Below are 27,577 nucleotides of genomic sequence, written 5' to 3' on the forward strand. Positions count from 1 at the left end.
AGAAGTCCTCCAGCTTGACAATATTTTGACATTATTTCAAAATGACTGCCTGCTGTACAGACACTAAGGGTGTGTTTAGATTATATTCCTCTTTCGAAAGAGGAATGCAAATGAGGGAAATAAAAAATACAAATGAAGTGCTGATTTGCAAATCTCATGCTTCATTTGCATAATCTCTTCCGATCGCTTTTTCAGAAGAGATTTTTTTTTCAGAAAAAAAAAAGCAGTCTAGACAGGGTTCTTTCTAAAAAAAAAAAAAAAAATCCCCCAGGTTTTTGAAAGAACCCTGTAAACCTCATTTTTTCAGAAATAAGGGTTCTTTCAAAAAAGGGTTTTTTTTAAAGAACCCCGTCTAGACTGCTTTTTTTCCCCAAAAAATCTCTTCCGAAAAAGCGATCAGAAGAGATTATGCAAATGAAGCATGAGATTTGTAAATCAGCGCTTCATTTGCTTTTTCAATTTCCCTCATTTGAATTCTTGTTTCGAAAGAGGAATATAGTCTAGACACACCCTAAGATATTTCAAAATAACACTAGTTATTTTGAAATAATGTTGCTGTGTAGACGTACCCTAAGAAAACATTTAGGAGCAAATTAGAGCTAAATAACAGCACAGAACACTGAGCCAGGAGTGGTGGCTGTAAACAAATTTTATGGGACCATGGGAAACTTGGCCACACCCTTGAAAAGTGGACATCCAGCTAACTAACATAATGCCAAACTATGGATGTTGCCAGATCAAAGACAGCTATCCTAAAAGCTTCAGGGGGTAGCGGGGAGGCGACAGAACATCTCCCCCCCCCACTTCCCTTCTCCTATTTATTTTGAGTTTCATTATCCTCTAATCATAACTCTGGTCATCTGAAGAAGTGGGTTGTGCCCACAAAAGCTCATGATACCATCTACATGTTTTGTTAGTCTTTAAAGTGCTACCAGGCCATTTGCTAGCTGTACTAAAGAGACTCAACCTGGTAATGAAATGGAAAAATGAGAACAATTTGAATAGTTCTCCCTGTGTGTAAGGTCCAGGGAGATGGGAGCATAGTAGAAGGGACAGTGTGCACTTTTCCAGTCTCCTTGATGTCTCAGTTCTGCTGACCCACACAGAGAAATGTGGATCTCCAAATACAAATCATATTCACTGGTAGTTGCCTGGTGGATCACAATGTCCAAGAAAATGTCAGTTATCTTGCCTCTAGTTCCCTTTACTGTCCCGATCTCATTTGGACGTATAGCACCATTGTCAGTACCAGTCTGAATTGCTCATTGTCATAGAGTACAGAATTATAGTTGGAACTAGATCACGAACTTTTTCTCAACCATTTGCAAGTCACAGTACAGACCATACTATATGGAATTCTCATTGTTTTCCATCCAGCCTCTCTATTGACTTGAAAATCACCAAGAAAGATTTGTAACATTTCTGCATTAATTACCCTACCCACATTTCTTCCCCTGCCACTAATTCACTTTGCTTTTAATTTTGGATCTTTAAAATATTTGCCTGCTTTTTTCCTTTGGAATCTTTAAATGCTTAAATAGGACTTGTAACAGAGATTTAAATACTAAAATAGATAGGTGCTTAATTGCACATCACTGTAATAATGTCCAAATATATGGATTATACTGTGATACAAATATGTTGCAAGAGGCTGAACCCAAGAAATAAAAAAGTGTATTTTGTTTGTTTGTTGCATTTTAATGAATAACTGACATTTCTATTTCTCTTGTGTTAATTACTTAATTTATATAGTCCTAAAAAACCAGGAAAAACAATACGTAGATAACGTAACAGGAAAATTAAATATAAACGAAGTACAGTTTTTTCATGAATGAAGAAATTTGGTAATCAGAAGGGCAATTAGGAATTCCCTTGAAGGTTTTTCAAACAAGAAATATTTGTCTGTTATTTTATGAATTAGATTTTAGACATAATGAAAACAAATCTTCCGAAGATACTAGAAAAATGTTACATTTTGTTTCAAATCCAGCATTTTTTTTTTGTCGCATGTGTTTATAAAGTCTTTACCTTTAAAGGGGTTATATAATGGTGATATAGTCATGGGTGACAGGTACTGTCCTATTGCAACCTGGGTCCCTGCCAGCTCTTTAAATAGATCTCTGCTAGTTTTTGCCACAGCTTAGCCAGCTCTTGCCAGAGGTATACACTGGGGTGCACCCACGTACTTTTACCTCTGGATGTAGTACTTCATACTATCATGGAAAAGTTTATATGAGGTTTGAAAAACACTTTATAAACATGGGTGAATTAAGCCTGACTGCACCTCTGTGCGATAGAGAGATAGTATTGGCCCAATTTTACAGCTGGATAACCTGAAACTTACACAGAGATATAAACTGAATTGCCAAGGCCACAGAGAAAGTCATCAGCAGAGCCCACAATACAGCCTAGGACTTAAAAGAGCCAGGCCCTGCAATGAATACTAGACAATGTTCCTGTCATTGCTACAGTATTAATTTCACTATTCATTCTCTCTTTACTTGCTAGTGTGATAAAGGAATTCCAGTGAAACCTTTTTATGCTCTTCCATAAACCCCTTTTTGAGTATCCCATGTGTCCTGGTGGCAATCCATGCATTTTTAACCCTACCTCTTATGCTGATCACTTCTTTTATTTGGGTCCTTGACTCTAAAGTGGGTGTGTGGAAGCAAGCGAAGTCACACAATTATGTAACATGACTAGCCACTGGTATAATCATTAATACAGAGGGGTGGCTACAGTACATTACTTGTTCCTGCCTGCAATACTTCAACTGGAACAATGCCACACATCCATATTGAAGATAAGGGTAGTCCCATTACACACATAGTTAGCCATGGCTTTTGGACTGACAAGTTGCTAATGTGGTCTCAGTTGGGTGCCCTTCCTCTGTATCAATATACCACAAGCAGTTCTAATTTCAGTTCAGTTCTCAGTCTTTCTGATCTTAATGACTGTTGTATCACTTTGCCTATTTCAGCATCAGTCCTCTCAGGTCAGCCCAAAGCCTGATTGGCAGACTCACACTGAGGACACTTCAGATGCACTGATGCATGTCATCCTTGGGGCCTAGGTCCCTACATGAAAATCGTTTTGAAAAGGCTTGGTTTTCCTTAACTCCAAATTATGACTCCTTCCCCCAGGGTTGATTGTTCGAGGAGGATCTGTACCACAGGCACTGTTTTATGGATGGCAATTGTTAATGTATAAAACAAAGACACTTCTTTACATTTGAGTAACAGGCAGTATCACATGCTTGTTTCTAATGATTATAAAAGGAATGGCTTAGGTTAAAAATAAATCCAATAGGCACTGTTGTAAAACTTACAAGACTATGACAGAGAGTCTGTTGTTACACAATCTGACACAGATTCACGAGTCGTGGGATTAAATCTTCATAATCAAAGGCAAAGAAAACCCCAAAACAAACCCCACAGCAAGAAACTGGTTTTTCATGATGCTTTTGCAACAGGCAATCTGATTTAGAAATGAAACTTTTGAGGACAGACTAAATTTGTTCAGTTTTAAGTTCTCCCTCCTACACCCACGTTTAGGAAGCCCTGTTCATTAAATTGCACTCATAGGCTTTCCATACTGAAGGGCCAGGGAACACCAGTGCCAAAATGATGTATCTGTCTAAATGAATGCATTCCTTTTCTTAGGATTCACTAAACCCTGAAACCACTCTCTGTAGATTGTGTTGCTCAAGCTAGAAATCCTGTCATGCCAAAAAAATGGAAGAAATAAGCTCCCCACACCAGAAGTTTTTACCTTTAAAGAAACTTTCCAAAATAAAAGTGAAAAATACATAGTATCTAGGGCAGTCATCACATTGACAACATGTCCTTACCAGTTTTGATTAGTAATATAATTTATGTGACACAGCTGGGAGAGTGGGTTTCAAACTGAGCCCAGAAGTGGAAGGAAGGAATCCTATGTTCTAGACCCAGTGTTGCCTCTAACTTACATCTATGAATTTGTCTCTTAGCGCAAAATTTTCAAAGGTGGGAAATTAAAGTTTGATTTTTTTTGGCACCCAACTGGGCCTTTAATATCTTTGTGCTCCATTTTCTTCTTCTGTAAAATGGGTATAATAAATTCACACACATCACAGAGATGCTGGAAGGCTTAATTGATAAATATACAGGACTTTATGGGTATGTCTACACTACAGTGTTATTTCGAAATATCTTATTTCAAAATAATTATTTTGAAATAACGTGTCTACATACAAAATACATTTTGAAATAGCATTTTGCTATTTTGAAATAGCACGTCCACACTGAGTGGACTCTGAATCGCATTTAAGGCCGGCCGGAACCAGTTCCAGCAGGGCACCAGGTCAGGACTTACTGTGTGGGGCTGCTGCCTGAAGCTATCTGAGGTCTGTGCTTAAAGGGACCCCCTGGACAGCCAGTTCTCAGGTTTCCCTGCTTGCTTGTCTACCTTGATGAGGGACAGCAAAGCATTTTGTCTCTGTATGCTCTGGTTGCCCTCACTCGGGACACCACAGCACTGCAACATGGAGCCAGAGCTGCCCCTGGGCACTCTGGTGCTTCTCTTGGATGTGTTTTGCAAGCCTGGCTGCACTTTCTGCAGGCTGCCATCCGGGAGGTCCAATCTGGGGGCTGTCAGTATCCAGGAGGCCCTGTGGGAAAGCTTCCACCCTGAGGAGCACTAAGAGCCTCCCTGGTCTGCCTCACTGGGGGCTTGTGCCTCATTCCTCCCTCATGTCCTTCCACTTACCCCTCCCAAAGCCCTCTTCCTGATGTCAAATAAAATATATGTATTTTCATGAACACAAACTCTCTTTATTTAACAAAACTGGGGGGGGGGGAGAGAATGAAACTCTGGTGAGACTGGAGAAAGGAGGCAGGAGAGGGGAGAAGAGAGGATGGGAGAAGGGAGGGGGAAACCTGGGAGGAGGGAGCTGGAAGGAGAAAGCAAGGGGAAGAAGGGAGAGGGGAAGCTCAGGGTTCAGGGTTGGGGGGGTCTCACTAGACCAACTTGATTTTCATGCAAACCTGATCCTGGGTTCAGATGTGGCCTTTGGTGGCCAGGCTGGCAGCTATTCTGCCATAGATGGCCACGTTCCTTTGTCTAGTGCGGAGATCATGGACATTGGGGGCATTCCCTCCAAACCCGAATAAGGTCCATGATCTCCAGCCTGGACCAGGAAGGTGCCTGCCTTCTCCGGGCCCTGGCAGACCCTGGGAGCTGGCAGACTGCTCCTGGGGAGCGGTGGAGGGCTGGCTGCCAGTGGCTTGCTGGTTCGTGTTTTGGGGCCACTGAGTCAGGGGCAGTGGGTGCTGGCTCTGGGCTGACAGGCTTGGTGCTGGCACAGGCACTGTGTCCAGAGTCTGCCCCTTTAAGGGCTCTGGGGAGGGAGAGAGGGAGAGAAGTGTTCCTGGTTGACACTGGAGTGGTCACCAGGGCACCCTGGGAAGGCTGGAGGCCCCCTATTTCGAAATAAGTGTTTACACAGCTATTTCGAATTTGGCATTATTCCTCATAGAATGAGGTTTATTAAATTCGAAATAAGCGCTCTGCTATTTCAAATATATTTTAAAATAGCAATTTGGCTGAGTAGATGCTGGGAAAGTTATTTTGAAATAAGGGCTGTTATTTCGAAATAACTTTGCTGTGTAGACATACCCATTATGATCCTTACAAGAAAAGGGCTATAGAATTGTGGAGTATTATCACTCACAATTATTCTGGTCATTGAAGAATAATTAGCATAGAATTTCATTTGAAAAACTGATTTTGCTAGGTATGAGCAAGTATGGTCAGATTTAGTCTTTAACACTAGCTATATGGTGTGAAACTGTGCAATCCCAAGAAGAGCCTAGGGTAGGAAGTGTGACTTGGAGTCACAGTTCCTCTCTGCCCTCCCAACCTTGTTTCCAGGAAAAGAAACTTGTTGTAGCCCTATGCTGGGTGCAGATTACTTCCCTTGCTTATGCTTGTTCAGCTCTGTTCCCAGCCTGGCATGTTGCATGAAGGCAAAGTCATCTACTCTTTGCCCTGCATTCCTTCTCCCTCCTCCCCCATGATCCTGGCTTGTAGGACTGAATACATGAGGGTAATTCTGATATGGACACTCAGAAGGGAGGGGGGAAGTCTTATTCTTCTTTTCACCCCTGATCTGCCACATAGGAAGACACTATTTATGCCTTGAAAAAGCTTACAATCTAATTATGCATCACTCGTTTTCTGCTAACACCTACAGACTGCTGGGCTCTATCCACACAAACAAGACAAATCCCTCAACTGAAGAGTTAACAATCCAAGTCACTGCCTTTCCTGACTCAAATGGGTCTTTTTACAGTGAGAGAACTAATGCATGACAGCTCTTGCCCTGTGCTGACATAAGGCAATCCTGTGTTTTAGGTAAGGCACCTAGGCTGGCTCAGCACTGTCTCACCATCCCCAAGGCTGGCTTTCTTAATTTCCTTTATGGTAAAGCTACAGAGTCTTGTGCTCACTATATTTTTACAGTGAGATAGCTACTGCACATTAGTTATCCTGCTATGACAAGCACACCTGTTCTGTCAGTGAAGATACAACTTTCGGGCCTAATGGTCCAATACTTGTTTGTCTTGTTGTCCTAGCAGTTCTTCCCACTCTAGCAGCAGTATCAGTATTATGGGAAGCTGACTAGAAGTGAGGAACTAAAGAGGAGGTATGTATCTAAGGCCATGTCTACACGAGGAAACTATTTCAAAATAAATTCGACAATAACTACTGATTTTACAAAATCAAAATAACGCGCCCCCCACTACGGGGAAGCCTCAAAATTAGTCTGAAGCAGGCTCCCTTAATGTAGATGTGCTACCTTGACTTAAAGCCCCAGGAAGCACAGGGAAGTAATTAGTTTGAATTACCCCGGGAAGTAGTAATTTCAAAATAGTATCACTGAAGTGTCCACACTAACGCTATTTCAAAATAACTATTTTGAAATTAGTTTTATTCCCCGAGAAAAGGGGGAGTACATATTTTGAAATAAGTGGCCTGTTATCGCAAAATAATGGGCTTGGTGGTGTGGACGCTTATAACTTCAAACTAAGGGGGGTTATTAAAGCCCTAGTGTAGAAAATTGCTAAAGCAAACCAGTATCAACAAGATCAATTGTTTCTTTTTCTTTTACACTTTAAATAGTTTCTGGTTCTGCTATCCAGCTTCTTTGATTGAACTCTATCTCAGTAGCCTGCAAAAAGCCCTCAAATTTAAATGGGTATTTATTACAGTGCAATTTAGATGCTAGTGTCTCTTCTTCCTTATCATACTGTGGAATTGAATTTCATTTTGGAGAGGTTAAAATAAATATGGCTCTGTGATTTTGGGGCTGTGGGAGCAGAAACTGAAGGACTTTATGGAAAATGAATTCTTATTTTATAATTAAAAATGTTGCCACCTGTGTGCCCTAGCCATGACATGTGAGTACTGTGGGGCACAGTTCAGCATTCCTTCTGCACCCAAAACTATGGGGCTATGTCTAGACTGGCATGATTTTCCGGAAATGCTTTTAACGGAAAAGTTTTCCGTTAAAAGCATTTTCAGAACAGAGCGTCTAGATTGGCACGGATGCTTTTCCACAAAAGCACTTTTTGCGGAAAAGCGTCTGTGCCAATCTAGATGCGCTTTTGCGCAAAAAAGCCCCGATCGCCATTTTAGCCATCGGGGCTTTTTTGTAGAAAACAAATCTGAGCTGTCTTCACTGGCCCTTTTGTGCAAAAGTTTTGCGCAAAAGGACTTTTGCCCGAACGGGAGCAGCATAGTATTTCTGCAAGAGCACTGACAATCTTACAGGAGATCATCAGTGCTTTTGCGGAAATTCAAGCGGCCAGTGTAGACAGCTGGCAAGTTTTTCTGGAAAAGCGGCTGATTTTCTGGAAAAACTGGCCAGTCTAGACACAGCCCCGGTGTTTTGGGCATGCAGATAGGCAGGATCAGTCCCTCAGAGCTCAGGCAGGGGAGCAAAGGGCTGTGAATAACATCTGTACTTGTTCTTGTTTTCCATATCATGGGTACCAGTGTGGCGCTGGAGAGAACCAGCCCTCAGGAGTTATTCCCCCTCCAAGTGAGGTTCTGCTGGGTTTGATTTCCAAAAAGATGAATGATAATCATTTGCGTGATAATCAGCTCAATCTTGTTCAAACCTCCCAAAGACATCAGTAGATGTAGGATGGGGAGTGGCATTTGCAAATCTTTTTGAACGACACATTGCAATATAAATTACCAACAATATATTGTAGGTCCTGAACCTCAATACCTTCCATCTCAAACAGCAATAATGTGACCATCAACATGCAGATGAACCCACATATAGATATTTTATAAAGTATTATTATTATTATTATATTACATTTTATCATCACTTTTTCTCAAGCAAAGCTGCTTCCTTTTTGTGATATTTAAACTACATTAATCTCTATGTATTGAAAGAATTCCATGTCCTGTGTGGTTTATCTCTAATTCATAAAACTGTAATTACTATATCTGTTTAGCATATAAGATATGGAACAAGTATGGCAGGAAAACTAGACATACAGCTTTTGTGGCAATGAAGTATAATTATACCTTCCATACTCCTCAGTGATGCCGGGGCAATTCCAAATTTGGAAAGATCATTGCTTCCGCTAGACCACAAGAGTCTAGACAATTAGGAATAGGAACAGAGGCATCCCGGGATGCATGAGGCATTCTGTAACCATGTCATTTATTTCTGTTTAAAGAAACCAAAGTCTACACTAGCACCAAAGATGGAAGCTGCAAAGGGGAGGCAAAGCAGCTTATTCAACTGAGGAAAAAGTGTTCTCTTTAGAGTTAAGATAGCTGTATTTATTTGTAAGGATATCAGATAAGAGTCAGGAGGTAATTAAGAAGCCCAGGAAGGATGGTCCTGTGGTTAAGGTATTAGACTAGGAACTGAGTGCTAGGTTCAGTTACCAGCTCTGCTTTGAATCCCCTAATCTTATTTAAGAGACTTAGGGCCAGATTTTAAAAGGAATTTAGGCAGCTAAAGATTTAGCTAGGCACTGCTGGAATTTTTAAAAGCACCTAGGTGCCTAATTACCATAACACCAAGGTACCTATGTGTATCTTTATGCAGCTAAACATCCTTAATCTCGCTGTGCTTCACTTTACCATATGTAAATTGGGGATAATACTTCTCTGTTTCTCCCATCCATTGCCTGTCTGGTCTGTTTAAATTACAAACTCTATGTGCAGGGATTGTCTTATACTGTGTGTATGTGCACACAGTGGGTCAACTGTCCTATTTGGGGGCTCTAGGCATGGCTATACTGCTACTAATAATGCTTCCTGATTATACAATTTATGGCAACTGAGGCCAAACTGCTGCCTACATTCTGTAACAAGTGCGGCCTCCAGATCCCTGCTTTAATGTAATGGAATCTTCCCAAATATAAGTGACAATATGTTTTGCCATATTTATCCTTCATTTGGAAGATGGATGTTCCTAGACTTCCATGTTGTTTTCTCTAATTCCTCAGACTGACCTGCAATTCGTTCTTTGTAATATGGAGACCCCCAACTAATCTCTCACTTCACTTTAATCAGAAGCAGCAAAACAGCTTTGTGAAGGGATTATTTAATTAATGTATTTATTTTTGAGCAATGACCCTCTCATTCCCAGAAGCCTGGAGTGAGAAATATCCCTTGTTCATACACACGGTACTCCAAATATTTCTGCATTTCAAAGTAAATGCTTTTGTTCACCTGAGTGTTTAACTATGTCAACGTGCCCTCATTATCAAATTTAATTGAGTAATTCTCCAAGGTAATATGCCTGTGCACACATCATACAGACACATTTGTAGATGCATCTTTAGCCTCCAGTAGTTATGGAAACCCTCTAACACATCCAGTAATTTAGAGAACAAATAGTGTGTATCTGAGAGAGAGAGAACTCAAGAAAGAGTGAGCAAACAAGCACAGATGCCTACAATAATATATCAGGACAATACATTAAGTTATATGTTTTATCCTTTCAGAATAATGGGACGAAGCGCCTGCTTCTCCATCAAGAGAAAAGCACAGAACATGCCTTACCCTTACACAGATACAAGAGGACTTTTTATGAACTATCTCTACTTCAAAGAACGTTAGCTGAGAACTGCAGAGTGCCACTCACTGTTTCTCATGGTCCCTTTGCACATCATCTGAAGCTGTGATCCTACAGGCACTCATCTGCTAAGCAGAGTCAGGTGAACACTTGGGGAGGAGACTCCGGAGATGAGGTAGGTGCAATGGAAAGAGTGTTGCCTCTGAATATCCAGTGAACCAACAGCCAGTGTTAGAGGACACTGTGCTGTTTTTTAAATGAAACATATAAGAACTAACTTGTAGTCATTAAGAATCTAGTACAAAATCCATTGCAGACAATGGAAAAATTCCCATTAAGCTCAGTGGTCTTTAATTCAGGGTCCAAAATAATGACAATTTTTATAAGAGAAAGATATTAACTAAAGCTGTCCAGACCAAATTCTAAGTTACATAATTACTTTTTGGCTTTCCATAGTCCTCCTGTATTTTGTGTGGATTTGTATTCTGTATTACAGCTGGGTGAAAAGTGCAATTTTTCTGTATGAATTTCTGTTTGAGAGAATCTCATTTCTCATTGTAATCTATTTAATCTGTGGCGGTATATTTCTATGACTCCTATCACCTGGTTAGCTAGATGCTGAATATTTACTTATTTAGATTCTGGGCATGTCTGCACTGCATCACTATTTCAAAATAACTAGTGCTATTCCGAAATAACTTAGTCTGTGTCTACACATCAGGCAGTTATTTCAAAATAGTGTTAAAATACTGTCAAGCTAGAATATTTCTTACTCCAACTCCTGTAATCCTCATTGAACGAGGAGTAAGGCAAGTCAGAGGAAGAGTGCTCTATTTCAAAATAAGTGCTGGATAGACGCTCCCAATTTTGAAATAAGCTACGCAACTGATGTAGCTCGAATTACGCAGCTTATTTTGAGTTAAGCCCTGCAGTGAAGGCGCACTCTAAGGGTATGTCTAGACTACAAGCCGCTTTCAAAAGAGATCGTCTAGATTGCCAGAAGAGTTTCGAAAAAGCAATCTGCTTTTTCGGAAGAGATCACCCAGGTTTCAAAAAACCCCTGTTTACGTTTAAGAACGTCTTTCTTCGAAAGGAAAAACAGGACTATGTAGCACTTTAAAGACTAACAAGATGGTTTATTAGGTGATGAGCTTTCGTGGGCCAGTCCCACTTCCTCAGATCAAATTGTGGAAGAAAATTGGCACGACCATATATACCAAAGGATACAATCAAAAAAGGTGAACACATATGAAAAGGACAAATCAAATTTCAGAACAGAGGGGGAATGAGAGGGGAAGGTAAATGTCTGTGAGCTAATGATATTAGAGGTGATAATTGGGGAAGCTATCTTTGTAATGGGTAAGATAATTAGCATCTTTGTTGAGACCTCAGTGTAAAGTTTCAAATTTAAGCATGAATGACAGTTCAGAGGATTCGCTTTCAAGTCTTGTGTTAAAATGTCTTTGAAGCAGACATTATGGCTTGAACAATATCATTATGCCTCAAGGCCTCGTGACTAAAGCTGGCTCCCTTGGAACACCAGGTATCGAAGGCACTACTCCACATGAGTGGCATTGGAGTCTGGAAAAAAAAAAGAACCCAGACATCTGCTAGTACTAAGAAATAGACATAAATGTGGGAGGTCCCAACCAATATTCCCACTGATATTTTCCATCCATGTGTAGATATTTCCATCAATGTGCAGAATACATTTTTATGTGCACCAAGGCATGTGTGAATGTGTACAACCAGCAGAAACAAAAACCTGTCTATGGGCGCTCTGCTAATCAGCTGGGTGACATTTGAATCTCTCTTGGGTGAGCGCACAAGTGCACAGCTTACATGGAATACTGGTCTTAACAGAGATTCAGGGGCAATGCCCAGGGGATAACTCTGCCTTTCCAAAGCCACTGTAACAGGTAATGGCAAGAACAAAGACTTTATCCCATCTCTACTGATCAGATAACGTGACTTTGCATGGAGCCTATTGCTATTCATTGTCTTCTCAACTTGACCCTAAAACCATTGGTACACTTCACACAAAGCAAATGAAAGCTAATTATAATTAATAATATATAGTGTTTTAAGAAAAAGCGCAGGTGCCCCAATAGTATAAACTGACATAGTTCCAGTGTCTTCTGCATGGTTAATATTGATTTACTCAGTCTGAGTGTCTGTGAAATTTAGTCACTTGAGCTACAGCTACTACAGGAAACTGATTTCAAGAGAATTATAATACAATCAAGGCTCTCTATGACACTTTAATTGCTATTTTGGTCTCTTTGATGTGGGTAGATATGCCTGGATAACTATCCTGCTAGATGGAAAGTAAACATACTCATCCATTAAAAGATCTGTTCCAGGTGACAGATTATTTGAGGTAACCGGATTTGTAGTTAACATTTCATCAATATTTCAAGCTGTTTCTCTGTCAGGATGGAAAATATTTCCCCCTTTGAGGAACTAGAACTGTTTGGTGTGTCCTGTACAGCAGACACAACAAGGCGGTGATGTTTGTGCTTCCATTTTCAACTCCGATTGTGCTAGGAGATTGAGTAGAATAATGCCCTGGGTGCTGGGATTTGTTTTAATTCTGATTAGTAATCCATTCATCATCACTTTTACGTTTTGTGTAGCATACGAAACAGGTCAATGAAATACAGTTTTGTTTATAGACATCCAGAAAAGTAGAAATAGTCCCATACCAAAATCCTGCATTCAAGTGTCCCTATATGTTTCAGGTATTTGAAATCCAAACCCAGATCTATATTTGAGTTTTGTAAATAGCCCCTTTCTTTGTAGGTTGAAATGAAATCCTGGTCCAAACATTCCTGATCACTGACTGGGCTTATTTGAAATTGATTTCTAGTTCTAAATCTTGTGCTTTGGGTCCATCTCTATAATAAAGAAAATGCTCTTAATCCTTAACATCGTTAATCCTTAACATCGTTAATCAGCAGAATGAGCATAGCATATGGGACCTGTTTCAAATATTACTGTAGCTAGAATTCCACAGTAAATGTTATAACAGTGTGAAACTTAAAGTTGGCAAATAGTAAAATGGCACAACAGTAATACTGAACATTTTAGAACAAATTAGTGCAGAGTAGAGGGAGGCAAATTATTTGTAGTAAACAATTAGTTAGCTTACCCTTATTTTCTGCATACAAGTTGTCTAGAAACACCATTTGTTATTTTCTACAAGCATATTTGACACCATGGAATGTTCACCAAGTGTTCACTGAGAGTGGCTGGGGCCCTGAGCTGTTTAAATTGTTGCCAGAGCACTGGGTGTTGCAGTCTAGAGGCTCTAAGAGCTAGCTGGGGAGGGGGTATAGCATCGCTGCTCCTTCCATCTGAGGCACCGCCCCTTCTTGGAGCATGGAGCTTCCCACCACACACACATAGCCCAAGCAACCAGCAAATCTGTCATATCCCCCGAAATACTGTGAAAAGACTGAGGAATGATGACTGGGACTGGCTAGATCAGAACAGTAGGACAGAACAAGGAATCAGGAGTAAGAAAGAGACAGGAATGGAGCAGGTTGTAGCAGAAGGGCTCATGCTTGTGGGGAATGGATAGAAGGGTCTGCCGACTAGAGCACACTTCCCTCCAAAGCCAGGAATAGAGCCCTAGATTCCTGAGTCTCATCATTGCTCTGCTGCCAGCAAATACCTGGGAAGCCCACAGGAAAAGTGTCGCATTCCCTTCTGGCGCTAGTCCACAAAGAAGATGACAACTTGGTGTTGCAGTCAGCCACTCCATTAGCTTATGTAGCAGGAGTCTATGTGAACTGAAGTTTCCTGTTAGTGCTGCATAGAGAATCATATAATCATAGAATACTAGAACTGGAAGGGACCTCAAGAGGTCATCGAGTCCATTCCCCTGCCCTCACAGCAGGATCCAGCACCATCTAGACCATCCCTGATAGATGTCTATCTAACCTGCTCTTAAATATCTCCACAACTTCCCTAGGCAATTGAGTGTTTAACCACCCTCACACTTAGGAAGTTGTTCTTAATGTCTAACCTAAACCTCCCTTACTGCAGTTTAAGCCCATTGCTGCTAGTCTTATCATCAGAGGCCAAGGAGAACAATTTTTCTCCCTCCTCCTAGTGACACCCTTTTAGATACTTAAAAACTGCTATCATGTCCCCTCTCAGTCTTCTCCTTTCCAAACTAAACAAGCCCAATTCTTTCAATCTTCAATGATTTGCGCAAGAGGGCTTTTGCCCGAACGGGAGCAGTATAGTATTTCCGCAAGAAGCACTGATTTCTTACAGTAGGAAGTCAGTGTTCTTGCGGAAATTCAAGTGGCCAGTGTAGACAGCTGGCAAGTTTTTCCGCAAAAGCAGCTGATTTTGTGGAAAAACTTGCCATTCTAGACACAGCTGCATAGAATAACCATGGAATTCTTTTACCAAGCCCATAGTTTCTCTTTGAGCTACAGCATGTATTGTAGATAGACATTCAATCTTGATTTAAAGGCTTCAAGTGGGAGAGAATCCATGGAAAGTTGTTCCAATGGTTAATTACACTCACTGATAAAACTTACCTTTTTTTAGTCTTATGCTTTCCTTTTTTTTCTTGAAAGAGATTTGAAAAGAGAACCTCACATATGAGGACCTCATCAGGCTTGTCCTATGTTGTTCACTAGTATTTTATTCTATAACCCTTCTTGTTTTCTCACCAACTCAAAAATGAGCTACAGCATTAGAGGAATCCCCCACACAGAGACAAAAACTCTTGTCTTCCCACTTTATGTGGTAATAAATGAAAGATAATGTCCTACTACAGAATGGCACGCACAAGCGGTTCCCGTACTGGGAAAAAAGGAATTTCAAACAGAGCCGGGGACATATTCTATTCTATACAGGTTATTCTATAGTGTCCATTATAATGGCATATGAGCACCTTTCAGAGTGGAAACACACAATAAGGCTTATAGTAAAATTAAGTTTCCTCTTCACTTTTCACAAGAGTGGAAATATAAGCAAGCCTTTTAATTGACAGGCAAGTGCTAAGAGGTTAGGAGCAGCTTTGTGGGAAAGCATGGACAAAGACGTTCCTTTTGCATTTGAACCTGAGAGTGGTGAGGTTTGTGATCACTTAGGCTACATCTACACTGCTGCACTATTTCGGGAGACCGGAGGTATCCTGAAATAGCTATCCCACATCTTAACAGCTGTCATTTCTAAATATAATGGGCTCACTAGTCCAACATCCCTGTAAACCTCATTCCACGAGGAATAAGGAACGTTTCGGAATTGCGGGTTATTTCAGAATTTGGCACTGTACAGACAGTGCCAAATTACAAAATAAGCGATTTTGAAATTGACTCAAAATAAGCTACACTATTTGCATAGTTCAAATTGCGTAGCTTATTTTGAGCCATGGGTGCAGTGTACATGCACCCTTACTGTCTTCAGTAAAGAATTCCATTATATTTGGTGAGCCACTGAGAAAGTTCTATTTCCTGAATACATGGGCATCTCCCCCGAGGAAGACAGTTCCACTATTCTAGAGGAGCACAGTATGAGAATAATGTAGGTCCTAGAGAGTGAAGCAGACTTCTAGGCAACTTGGGCCCAATCCCAGTGAAAACAAGGCTACTGCAGAGTAGTTATGCAAAGTCAGTTGTTCGACCAAAGGCATGTTCGGTCAAGCATTTATCTCTCATCTGTCATTGGGACTGCCAGCAATAACAACTAGCCTGACTTGTATATTTTAACAACTGTTTTATATTACCAAAAGGTTCACTCCATTCATACCATAAGATACCTTTCTGCTAAATGTGTGTTCACAACTTTAAATCATTAAGTTATTGAAAAACATCTCCTGTTTAAGAAAGGAATGATGCAGCAAATGGGTCTTTGGGGCCAGGAACTAATCAAACTTCAGACAGTGGGGCTTTTAGCTTTGACAGGCATATTTGGATGACACAATAATAGAAATAATACATGTAACAGTAATAATCTTAAAAGTTTTTAATATGATGTATTTAAAATACAAAATGAAGATACTCTGCTGCTGGTACTGTATCTATATCTATCTACATGGAGGTAATATTCATATAATGAATTGTGGAATCCTCTGAGAAACTGCAGAACCAGGTGATGAACGAATATATACCCTACATGTGAATGTTAATGTGATTATGTGCAGAGCTCGATGATAAACAGAGGAGTAAAAGGCAAAAGCCTATAGCTTTCTTTACACAATAAAAAGTAAATAGAACAACATTTCTCTTAAATACTCAAACCATTCCAAAGCTTTCCCATTGGGCATAACATATGCTCCTGCCCCCATGGTAGAAGAACAGTCAAATGGATAATCCTCTCCAATTTAAAATTTATTAATGTTTAATGTTTATTGATATTTATCTTATAGGAGTTCAGATCCAATGAGGATCATCCCTAAGTGCCCCAAATTGGCATAATTCCTCAGTAATAATAGGAAGTTGGTACCCTACATTATGGGCATCAATATTTTTCACTCAGAGCAGTTGTCATGTGTCCTAGAGTTGGCATCTTTTCAAATCTGGACGCCAATACAATGATAGTGACTTATACATATTTATAAGTGGCCAGGAATTTGGGGTTGTAAAACCTTTAAAATTATAGGTATCTGAGTTGTAAGAGTTGTAAAGAACATTTTTTTCTCTTTTACTGTCTTGGAAATAAATTTATTCAGGGTATGTCTACACTACCCCGCTAGTTCGAACTAGCGGGGTAATGTAGGCATACCGCAATTGCAAATGAAGCCCGGGATTTGAATTTCCCGGGCTTCATTTGCATAAGCGGGGCGCCACCATTTTTAAATCCCCGCTGGTTCGAACCCCGTGCCGCGCGGCTACACCCGGCACGAACAAGGTAGTTCGAACTAGGCTTCCTAGTTCGAACTACCGTTACTCCTCGTGGAATGAGGAGTAACGGTAGTTCGAACTAGGAAGCCTAGTTCGAACTACTTAGTGTAGCCACGCGGCACGGGGTTCGAACCAGCAGGGATTTAAAAATGGCGGCGTCCCGCTTATGCAAATGAAGCCCGGGAAATTCAAATCCCGGGCTTCATTTGCAATTGCGGTATGCCTACGCGACGAGGAGTCCTCGTCGCTTTTGCAGATTCAGACTAACACGGCTACCCCTCTGATTTCGAAATAGGAGGGTAGTGTAGACATACCCTTAGTCTTTTTACAACGCCCCTTCCACTAATCTCTCAAGAAATAAATATTTTAGCACAGAATACTGTTGAAGTCCCAGCAACAATCTTGGATTTGCTGTAAATATACTTCACAAAGCATACACTTTAGCAAGTTTAAACATCAGTTTCTCATGTACTTAATGTATTTGCAAATGTAGAGAATGGAGGGATGCATTAAAAAATCAGGACTGTCCTGGAAGTTTTTGGAGGTGACCATATCATGGTTCAGGTCGACTTCACCTGTATTCACCTTTGGGTGCCTTACTTGGGCCAAAATATTTAGTCTTCTGTCTGGTGAGAGCCCAGATCATGTGTCTTTGGTGGGGGTAAGACAGATGCATTGCGCTCAATTGTGATAAGCTAGTCTCATGCATGCCCCAGACCACCATCCAAGGTGGAAATAGGATTGTGCACTTTAGCCATAGACACTGAACCTCCTCATGAAACCTTTCTGCAGACCCCCTTATTTCTTACCTACAATAATGCCAAGGTGAGATTGCTGAGTAGCACACCTGTTCCTGCTGATTTTGAGGCTAATAGCTACCATTAGCTGACACAGTAGGAAAGACTCCATGGTGAGTTTTACATTGCCCTGCAAACCCTCTCATTGTTCATTGTGTTCCTCATACCCCATGACTCCCACACTTGCTATTTGTTTCTCTTCTATCTTACACCAGTTTTACATCAGAGTGATTCTATTGAAGCCAATGGAATTACAATGACATAAAACTAGAGTAACACAGGGAGAATTAGACCCTGAGTCTTGAGAATAATTTAAAGGGAGCTATACCGCTTTCACATTCACACTACCTTACAAATGTGAACTAAAATAAGTCATTTTAATGGTTGGCTAATGCAGCAGAAAATACTGTAGCTAGAGACTTGCCGTAAGTGACTAAGATTGTATGCTTACCCATATATCTGAAATAGCTTCACCAAATAACCCCAGAACAGTCTTTCCTCTATTACTTTCCCTCAGAATGGTCTTGCTTGATTTAAAGACAATAAAGACTATAGACTCACACTATGAGGGGTTGTTCCAGATCTGAATCTTTATAGAATTCAATAGGATTTTTATAGGACATTTTTATAAGGGTGAAGGTGAAGCAGTTACTGTGTTAATGATCCTTGCTGAGTTTGATGATGAAAAAGAACTGACTGGTAAGCTGATGCAAAAGATTGGGACATCTTGAAAGTCTTCCTTAGCTTCTTCCAAGGTAGCAGCTTGAGTCTCTTCTACAGGACTTTAATAGCACTGGGGTGTTTCCTCTTCTGTCTTTTATCAGTCCTTTTTACTATTGCTATGAATGTTGGATCACTGGTGTCATATAGTTTTCACTTATCCAGATATGGGCCCACGCTGCAAAATGTAGATCTAAAATTCAAAGCCTAAAAAGTCTTGAGAGGAGTCAGTTGGGTTTTTGGTCCAAGACATTAAGGGGCTATGGTGTTTTGTAGACAGTAAATCTATGGGTATGCACACACATATGTGTACATACATATTCACACGTCCACCCATGAGATACCAATTTAATACTATTTTGAGGTGATTTGCTTTTTTTTTTTTTTTTTTTTTTTTTTTTGTGTCATCTAGGCTTAGTGTCCAATTCCGTTCTCCTTCTCAAAGTCTGTGGGAGCAGGATTCTAGGTTTTAGTTCTGGTACATTTTTGTATTCATCCTATTAAACTTTCAACCCAAGTTCTTGCTTACTGTTGTTTGTTGCCCCCTTTCAATGGCAAATATGCCTCCTTGCTGACACATGTCCCCTTTGAAATGTGACTCATGAGCAATCAGGAAGAAAAAAAAAGGGGAGGGGAGGGGGAGCCATCCTGCAGATGTGTTGCTTAGGAAGCTCCCAACATGAGCTGCACAAAATAGCAAGTCCAAACTGGTAAGAAGAGAACTAGCCTTTCCCCAAAGACCACCATTGTCATTACAGTCATGTAAATCAATATGATGAAAGAAAAACAATCACTTATTTCCAGATGCCCATAGTAAGCCTCCTTACTGTAAATTAGAGCTGGAGCCAAGTGTGTGGAAATCTCCTACAATTTGGGCCACAGTTCCAAGAAAAGGCTCTATACTGTGACTTTGTTTTCATCACAGCATTTTGTTAAGTCCCTTCTTTTTGCCACAAAACCATTTTCTTTACAATAGGCTTGTTATTCAGCTAGGAAAAAATAAGAAAAACGTGCTCTAAATGACTTGAATTATTACCTTTAATTACCATTTGCTCACCATGCTATGTCAGATAGAAAGATTTCTATATTAAAATGAATGCTTTTGAAAAATACATCAAGCACATTTCTGTAACTTGTCCTGCTAGTGAATACCAGTACTAATCCTACCACAGTAGCAACAGAGGTCTGTCCAGAATTTCAATAGCAGTCACTCTCTGGATCTAAATTATGAGTCTTTTGTGAAATATTATGGGTGTCTCCTCTGTTGTCTTTTATTTAATAATAATGAATAGTAAAAGTGCATTTTTCGTTTGAGTGTTAGTTTTTCTCAATACATTATTTTATGACCTTTGTCGTTATTAATTCAGATTTTAGAGCTGGCTAACCATTGATAAACATGCAAGATTTTTCAGGAATATTATTAAATTAAATATTCACAGATTTTTTTTTTCTGCCATGCACCCAGGCTACCACAAATTCTTTGCTTTGGCATTTAAATTCTAATGAGTCACCAGTACAATTCTCATTATTCTTTTATGTAAAGTTAGCATGCAAATGGGTCAAATGTATTCATAAGAGCCAAACAGATGAGATATACTACTTGGAAAATCCAGGACACGTTTTTTCACAGTGTTTTGTATTTGTAGTCAGTTTTTTAAGTGCTCTTGAAAGTCTGACACTATTAGCTTGTTCCAGGCATACAGCTGTGCTAGTGTCTCCATATAGCTCTGCAAATGTACCCAATCCTGCCTTGCAACACCCTGCTGTTCAGTCCTGAGCATTTCCTTTTACTACTAATTGTGCTGAACTGTTCCAAATGGAATGGAAGTTTCACATTGCCCATTATGACCTAGAATCTGCTTCTTATTGTTGTGGCAACATTTCCAGCTCACAGAATTCCACTAGAACCTGAGCCACAATCACTTGGCTCAGCCGCATGCGTGAGCCAAAGCAGCTAAACCAATTTGCCCCCCTCTTTTTTTTTCAAAGATATAATACTTCACCAATGAATTGGTTTCAAACTGATTTTCTGCTCTTTTTAAACTGTCACCCAGCCTGGCAGCTTATGATTTGCACCACACAGACAGAATTGAAGAAAATTTGGCATTAAAATATCATTATGGAGCTGATGTAAATCCACAAAAAGCAAACAAATTCACAGATAAAGCTGAAGCAGTCTTTATCAATGGCTCTTCAGGCTAGGGTGTGATCTCACCTTCATTCTTTAGCCCATTCTGGGTCTCTTCATTAAACAGAGAGATGCACTCCATGGCACAATCAGAAGCATCCACTGATTAAGTGTATGCTGCAATTAGCAGCCCCAGAGGGGAATCGTAAAGGGAGGCCAGACCCCTCAGAAGCACTCTTTGAAGCTGTACAGGGCTCTAGGGGGTTTCTGGGAGCCTATCTGCTGTTCTGAAGAAGGGAGTTGTATATTAGGTGACTCTCATTTACCATCCCACAATGGAACTTGAGGGTTAGGATAGGGAGGGGAAATGAGCTTTTCATTTTCATGGCCTGTAGCTGTGGAACACAGTACAAGTTTCTGCTACTTTCTTTGCTGCTGTTTCTGCTGAATAGAGTCCCTTGTACTTTCTAATTCTTTAGGATTCGTGTTGTTGGGTTTTTTGAAAATAGCAACGAAGTATCATCTGAAATTATCTAAAATATTACTTTTGTTTTGCTTGTCTTTCACCAAAAATGACATGAAGAATACACAGCAAGCACATCATTTGTTTGGAGAAGCAATCGGTGGTGATATTTTGTATCCAAAAATGAAACTGTACTCCCAGCCATAGGTTTCTAGGGCAGCACAGCATACACAACTGTGTTTAACTCTGTTAGCTTTCATTATTTAGCATTCACACCAGATCAGGAACATTAAAACTTTTGGAGTTAGCTTATGGAAAGCTAAATACAATTGCCAAAATTTTCAAACTTTGGATACTTAATAAAAGGAATCTAAATCCAGCCTTATGGAAATGTCTATTACCCAGAAGAAACTGGTGGCCGTCTAAACCCAGACATTTAATAGGATTCAGTAAAAGCTGCCCTAAACACTATAGAACTTGCAGTGAATTATAATTTTTGTGTTTTCTTTTCAACAACCCTATCTTAATATCAGGCATATAATTCTTTGTTCAGTACTGCAGGATAGCTCTACAAACCTATCAAAAGTCTATGATTTTCTGTTAAATTCTAAAGGACTTGTCCATAAGGGCATATTTAGGCTCTTGGACAAATGGTGTTTGTTTCCATAGGTGCTAAGCACACTCAGTTCCTTCTGAGATTACTAAAAAGAGCCCAATCCATCTCTGTTTGAAGGTTTTTTCATTGAATTCTTGAGTTGTATTGGGTGCCTAAATATATATGTAAACATATAGGATCTTTCAAAAAAGCCTGCTGTTTTTGAAAGAACCGCATCTAGACCACGGTTTTACTTTTGAAGTGGTGCTTTTTTGAAAGAGCGCCATGACGTGATTATGCAAATGAAGCGCGGGATGTTTAAATCCCCACTTCATTTGTAATTTCAACATGTATAATTTACATCCCTCTGTCGAAAGAGGGATATAGTCTAGACACAGCCTAACTGTCCTTGTTTGAAAATTTTAGCCACAAAAACTGAGGATATAATGTGGTTGGAGCTGCAGCTATACCTGTTACATGATGCATCATATGCAGGATTTAGAGAGATTTAAAAAATAATTAGAAGTGTTACCTGTGGTTGCTAATAACGTCAAGACAGGTGGAACCTGTATTTTACCGTAATGTCTACAATCTGCATTAGTATCTTGGTTATATCTTGTAGTCTACATTAGGGATCTGCTCCTGGAGCTAGCCACTGTGGGGAATATTCACATGAGTAAATGCTGAAGGACAAGGTCCTATCTGTTAATATCTTTTATGCCCTTTATTGAATATTATCACTGTATTTGTCTGATAGCTGAACATCAATTATAGTCTGTATTATCTTAGAGCATGTGTATTGTCATTGTCTGTTGGATTGGACTGTTCTACAATGTCTTTAGAACTGAGATAATTATTCACTCAGAACAATTTGGTATGATGAATATGAGTATTTTTTTTCTGAATAAATGATTCGTGGATAATTTAGTCCCAGTATTCATTGGCTTGATCACATAATATTCCTCAAATAGTTACTATAATAATTTTCAGGAAGTAATTTATTGGATGATTTTCACTTCCACCCATTGTCAGATTTTTGCATTGCTGTCAGTCATCAAATTAGCAAATAACTTATCAGCTTTTCTTTATTCAGTCAGCTCTAGCTTTCTTTTATTTATTACAAGAAAAGGGAGAATAAAGAGGAAAACATTATAAATAGCAGAAAAAGTAATGCCACTGTTTCTTCCTATGTTTATATAGTAAACTATGTATTGTAGTGAAAGGAATGTGTTATCCTTTCTAAGCCTATCATTCTATGATTCTAAAAAAACTTATTTGTACTATAGTAAAATCTCCAGGTGTGCTTTGCTAGAATGAATATGCTCAGTCGTGAAGAATGAGACCTCAAAAACTGTACCCCAGGCATGCAATAATGGCCAAGCCAGTTTACTGCTTCATCAGATAAGAGTCACAAAGAAAACTAAAGACTTTCATATGAAATTGATAAAACATTTTAATACATATGTCTACATATTTTACAAGCTGTAGGAGTTTAAAGTTGGTTTAAGCTGTGTCACTAAAATAATTCAGCTGTAAAGCTTAGAACAGAGGTATCTGTAAGAGCCATGAAACTCCTCTGTGTTTTATAGTACTATTTACAATGAACATTATATTTACAGCTTTTCCTTTGACTACACATGAAAATGATATTCAACAGAAGCAGGTAAAACAAAACCTTTAGTCTTTGGCTCTCCTGGTTCCAAGAGAGTTGGGGAAAAAATATGACTTAGCCTGAACAAAGCCTCAAAGGAGACATGGAATCCTAGCTAATGATATCCTGTAATCGGATCCCAAGTGGACACTGACAGCTGTTCTCAGAGCCCTAATGAACCGTGCACATTTACAGATCACTGATTACCAGAACCTGATACTGGTGAGCACAGAAAAGTCCTAACACTATTGGAAGTAGCTTTGGTGGTGTTAAATAACAGATCTGTTATCATACGATTACCTCTCTGTAAAATTCCCATTTTTCTTCATTATTTTGCTCCTTTCTTAGGGACAAAAAGAGGAAGACTTGTCATCTTTGACACACACTTGCAGCTTTAACTCTTTCAAAGTTTCTTTGTCAGACAAATGGATTTTCCCATATGACCCTCTAAGTCTGTGCTGTGAACAGCTATCTCATGGAATGAATGGTACAGGAAGCTATTGCAGTTGCACTGTTACACTAACAAGAGGCGCAGAAAAACAAGGCATACTTGCACCCAGAGGTCATTTGCTTATTAACTTACGCATCGCTGCATTTTCTGGTTATCTGGTCATAAGGTTCCTTCAGAGGAAAAATTTGAGCTCTTAAGAAGTGGAGTCCAGGAAAATAACAGTACTAGGCAGGCAGACAGTGTCAGTTTTCATTGGTCCATGTATTTTATTAAGAATAGGAGTAGCACAACCAATTATATTAGTCCCTACCATGACTCGACAAAATCCCTTTCTTCCTTTCATGCTGAAAGCACAATCCCTTTTCTTCTCTTTCGCAGGGAGTGCCATCTCCCCACTGTAAGCACCAGCTTTCTTCTGGGCCATCTTCTTTTTAACAGTTAACATCACATGAAAGAATCTAATACTTCATATTAGTTTTATTTCTTGAACTCACACTGCTGAAAATAAATAAATCTGTTATATTTGTATTTACTCAACTGAACTCCTATAATACCCTGATCTATTGTCCCAGAAGGTTCAGCTGCTCAAATGACTTCTATCCATGCGTAAATCTACTGGGAGAGGAAGAGTGGAGATGGAGAGTTAAGCTGCAAGGAAGCAGCTGATACCCTGGGGGAAAGAAGAGTTTCAAATGCTCCCTGGACTGATAGAGCAAACTGTGATTATCAGAGGACTATCCCAGCTACAATTGTTATATAGTGTAAAAATAATATTCAACAACAATTATTTTGATATTTCACTTTGAAACCCCTTAAATGCAAAAAAGGATTTTGTGTTCCTGAGAAGAGGAGCTTTACTCCACCATGTGATATACCCATTAAAGTGTTGGGATCTAGCCTTTGTAGCTCTCTTGTAGAAATCATGCACTGGGCAACATCTGTGTTTCTCCTAGCTCTACCAGATGTTGTGGTGTTCTCACTAGAGAAAATACAGTACTGTACTCAACAATAATGAATACAAAGAGGATTTTTACTGAAGTGACTGATGCAGACAAGGCAAGGCAAGGCAAGGCAAGGCAAGGCAAAGCAAGGATCTCCCTGATCCTCTCTTTGGCTCTCTTGGTTCTTCTCTGAGGTCTTAGTCCTGTGCTCACTGAAGTCAATAACAAAGTTTCCATTTGGCTCAGATTATTCTGGATCAGGCACTAAACAAACATAGGCAATGCTACTTAATGTCATCTCCCAAGGCTTCCCAAGTTTTGATTTGATCTAACAGTCATGAAGCTGAGTCACAGGGCAGAGCAAGATTTAGCCCCAAGCAAATAATACAAAATTTATGTGGATTACAAAACCAATAAACAGTGTAAGCCTTATTTTTTAAATAACAGTGACAGAGAACATTAAGTATAGATGCATGACATTTGGAATAGAAGTCATGATTTTTCCTATATATAAAAATGTGTCCAGTGGTTCCAATTATTTACACACTTACTGGACATGTCCTTCTGCAATATTGTACTTTGATTGTTAGATATCAGTACCTCCTGTGAAAGTAATTTGAAACTAAAGAGACAGCTTATAATGGCCATAAAATTGATTTAGCTTCTGGTTTTGGAAGAAGAGAACTTGGTTGTAAACCTTCAGAGTTGGCTTTATTTTGGCTGAAACTTTTATTGGTGTTGTAGCAACCATATGATTTCAAATGCAGAAATAAAAGAGCTGCAAAGTATCATGTTAGTAAGTGAAAACAAGAAAGTGACATGTTCAGTGTATCCAATCAATAACACATTCTTTCTCACCAGGTCTAAAACAGGCTTCTGTCCCTTAGGGCAAAACTCTACTCTTGCTGTAAGCAGGCATATGGAGAAGGAGCAGCATGAAACCAGCTTTTCAGATGGTTCCTTTGCTATCCTGCTGGTTCAGGGGTTGGGAAGCCATGCTTTTTATTATGCCAAAGGGGAGAAGACTACACACGGACACAGACACACACACAAAGACCTTATATCTGCTACAGGGTTCAGTGCGATGCCTGGTCCTGTCCCCAGATAAACAAATCCGCTCCCCTTTGAGCCATGGTACACCACAGGTCATAGTAGCTAAAATTTCTTCTTAGTACACCAAGTAGAAACAGAAGAAGCATGTCCTGCTCTGGTCTGGTGTGGATATGCTGAACGTTCTCTTAGCAGCCTTCTCCTTTCCTGATATGACTGTCCAATAGAGACTGGGGTGAACCTTTGAAAACAAATAGCTCATTTTAGTTTATTGTATAGTAAGGGTCAGATCCAAGGTATATCTTTAGGTTGTTAGGAGCCTGACTGAATAAAAAATTCTAGTCTTGATGCCACACCATCAACTGGAAATCCAGTCAGTTTTTTAAAAGGGTGAATTCAAGTAGTTCCAAGGGTTGACTCAGAACTCCTCACCTGATTTTAAGGGGAAAGATTACATTATATATTATGCTAGAGCACATTAAAATGCTTTAAGATAGTTAAATAGATGATTTTAAAACTATAATACAAGACGTGAGAGTAGGGAAATATAAGAAATGGTATAATAACCAAGATAGGCTTGACAATAAACTGATGTCTAATGGGCCTGATAGTAGTTTTGGGATAATCTAAAGCCATGAAATTAAATGACTGCTTTATCTCAGGTTGTAAGATTTAGTAATATTTTACAATTAATAGTATGAAATGAACAACTTAACTACTAATAGACATCAGCATATTTGAAAATGTAGAAAAACTTCAAAAATATTTAATAAACTTCAATTGTAATTTTACTGTTTAACATTGTGGTTAATCATGATTAATTTTTAATTAATTTTTGAGTTAATCATGTAAGTTAACTGCGATTAATCAACAGTCCTAAATAAAATATAATTACTAGAACTGCAATTAATACTTCTTACGTATACAAAATGCCTATTTGCCATTGAGTAATCTCTATATTCTTTCAGTAACATATATTTAATGGAACAATGAGAAGTTCTGTGGCACCTTATAGACTAACAGATTTATTGGAGCATAAGCTTTCATGGGCAAAGACCTACTTCGTCAGATGCATGTAGTGGAAATTCCAGAGGCAGGTATAAATATACAGGCATAAGAAAAGAGTTCCAGTCAAGAGTAAGGCTAGAGATAACGAGGTCAATTCAGTCAGGGAGGATGAGGCTCACTTCTAGCATCTGGTGTGGAGGTATGAACACCAAGAGAGGAGAAACTGCTTTTGTAGTTAGCTAGCCATTCACAGTCTTTGTTTAATCCTAAAATGATAGTATCAAATTTGTAGATGAATCATAGCTCTGCAGTTTCTCTTTGAAGTCTGTTCTTGAAGTTTTTTGTTGCAGAATTGCTACTTTTAAATCTGCTACTCCTTGTTCTTGCAGATTCAGACTAACATGGCTACCCCTCTGATATTTATTTAATAGTTAATACGTGATTTTATTTTTTCGCAAAATGTAAGAACTACAGATTATCTGTAAAATGCAAAGTCTGCATTTTTCTGTGTCAACAGATTTCTAGCATACCCGTGGAAGAGTAAATTTAAACAATGGATCAAGCATGGTATATGTGTAACCAATACTTTTTTCTGCAAAGAGTATGGTGGGGTTTATATACAATCTATAAAGAGAGATAAGACAGCTGTAGCACTGCACCAGTTGGTAAATGGCGGTATAGCCTTTTCCAAAGCATTTAACCCACCATGCTATGTGTTTCCAGATCACATCTGGACTGGACCTGGGAATTTGTAACGGCGTTTTCTAGGCTGCTGTGGATTACACATAACTTAGTCTTTGACCACTGATCAACATGC

The 27,577-nt window shown here is 39.4% G+C and overlaps 1 long non-coding RNA gene across 1 annotated transcript in view; it reads left to right on the forward strand.

Moving 5' to 3' along the window:
• LOC142826842 (uncharacterized) overlaps window positions 1–27,577 on the forward strand; it is a 47,021-nt gene that overhangs the window by 11,445 nt on the left and 7,999 nt on the right. Inside the window, exon 2 of the long non-coding RNA XR_012901105.1 lies at window positions 10,020–10,265. This is a non-coding gene — a long non-coding RNA (uncharacterized LOC142826842). The remainder of the gene's footprint in view (window positions 1–10,019; window positions 10,266–27,577) is intronic.

Source organism: Pelodiscus sinensis, chromosome 2, assembly GCF_049634645.1.
Source record: "Pelodiscus sinensis isolate JC-2024 chromosome 2, ASM4963464v1, whole genome shotgun sequence".
Lineage (NCBI taxonomy): Eukaryota > Metazoa > Chordata > Testudines > Trionychidae > Pelodiscus > Pelodiscus sinensis.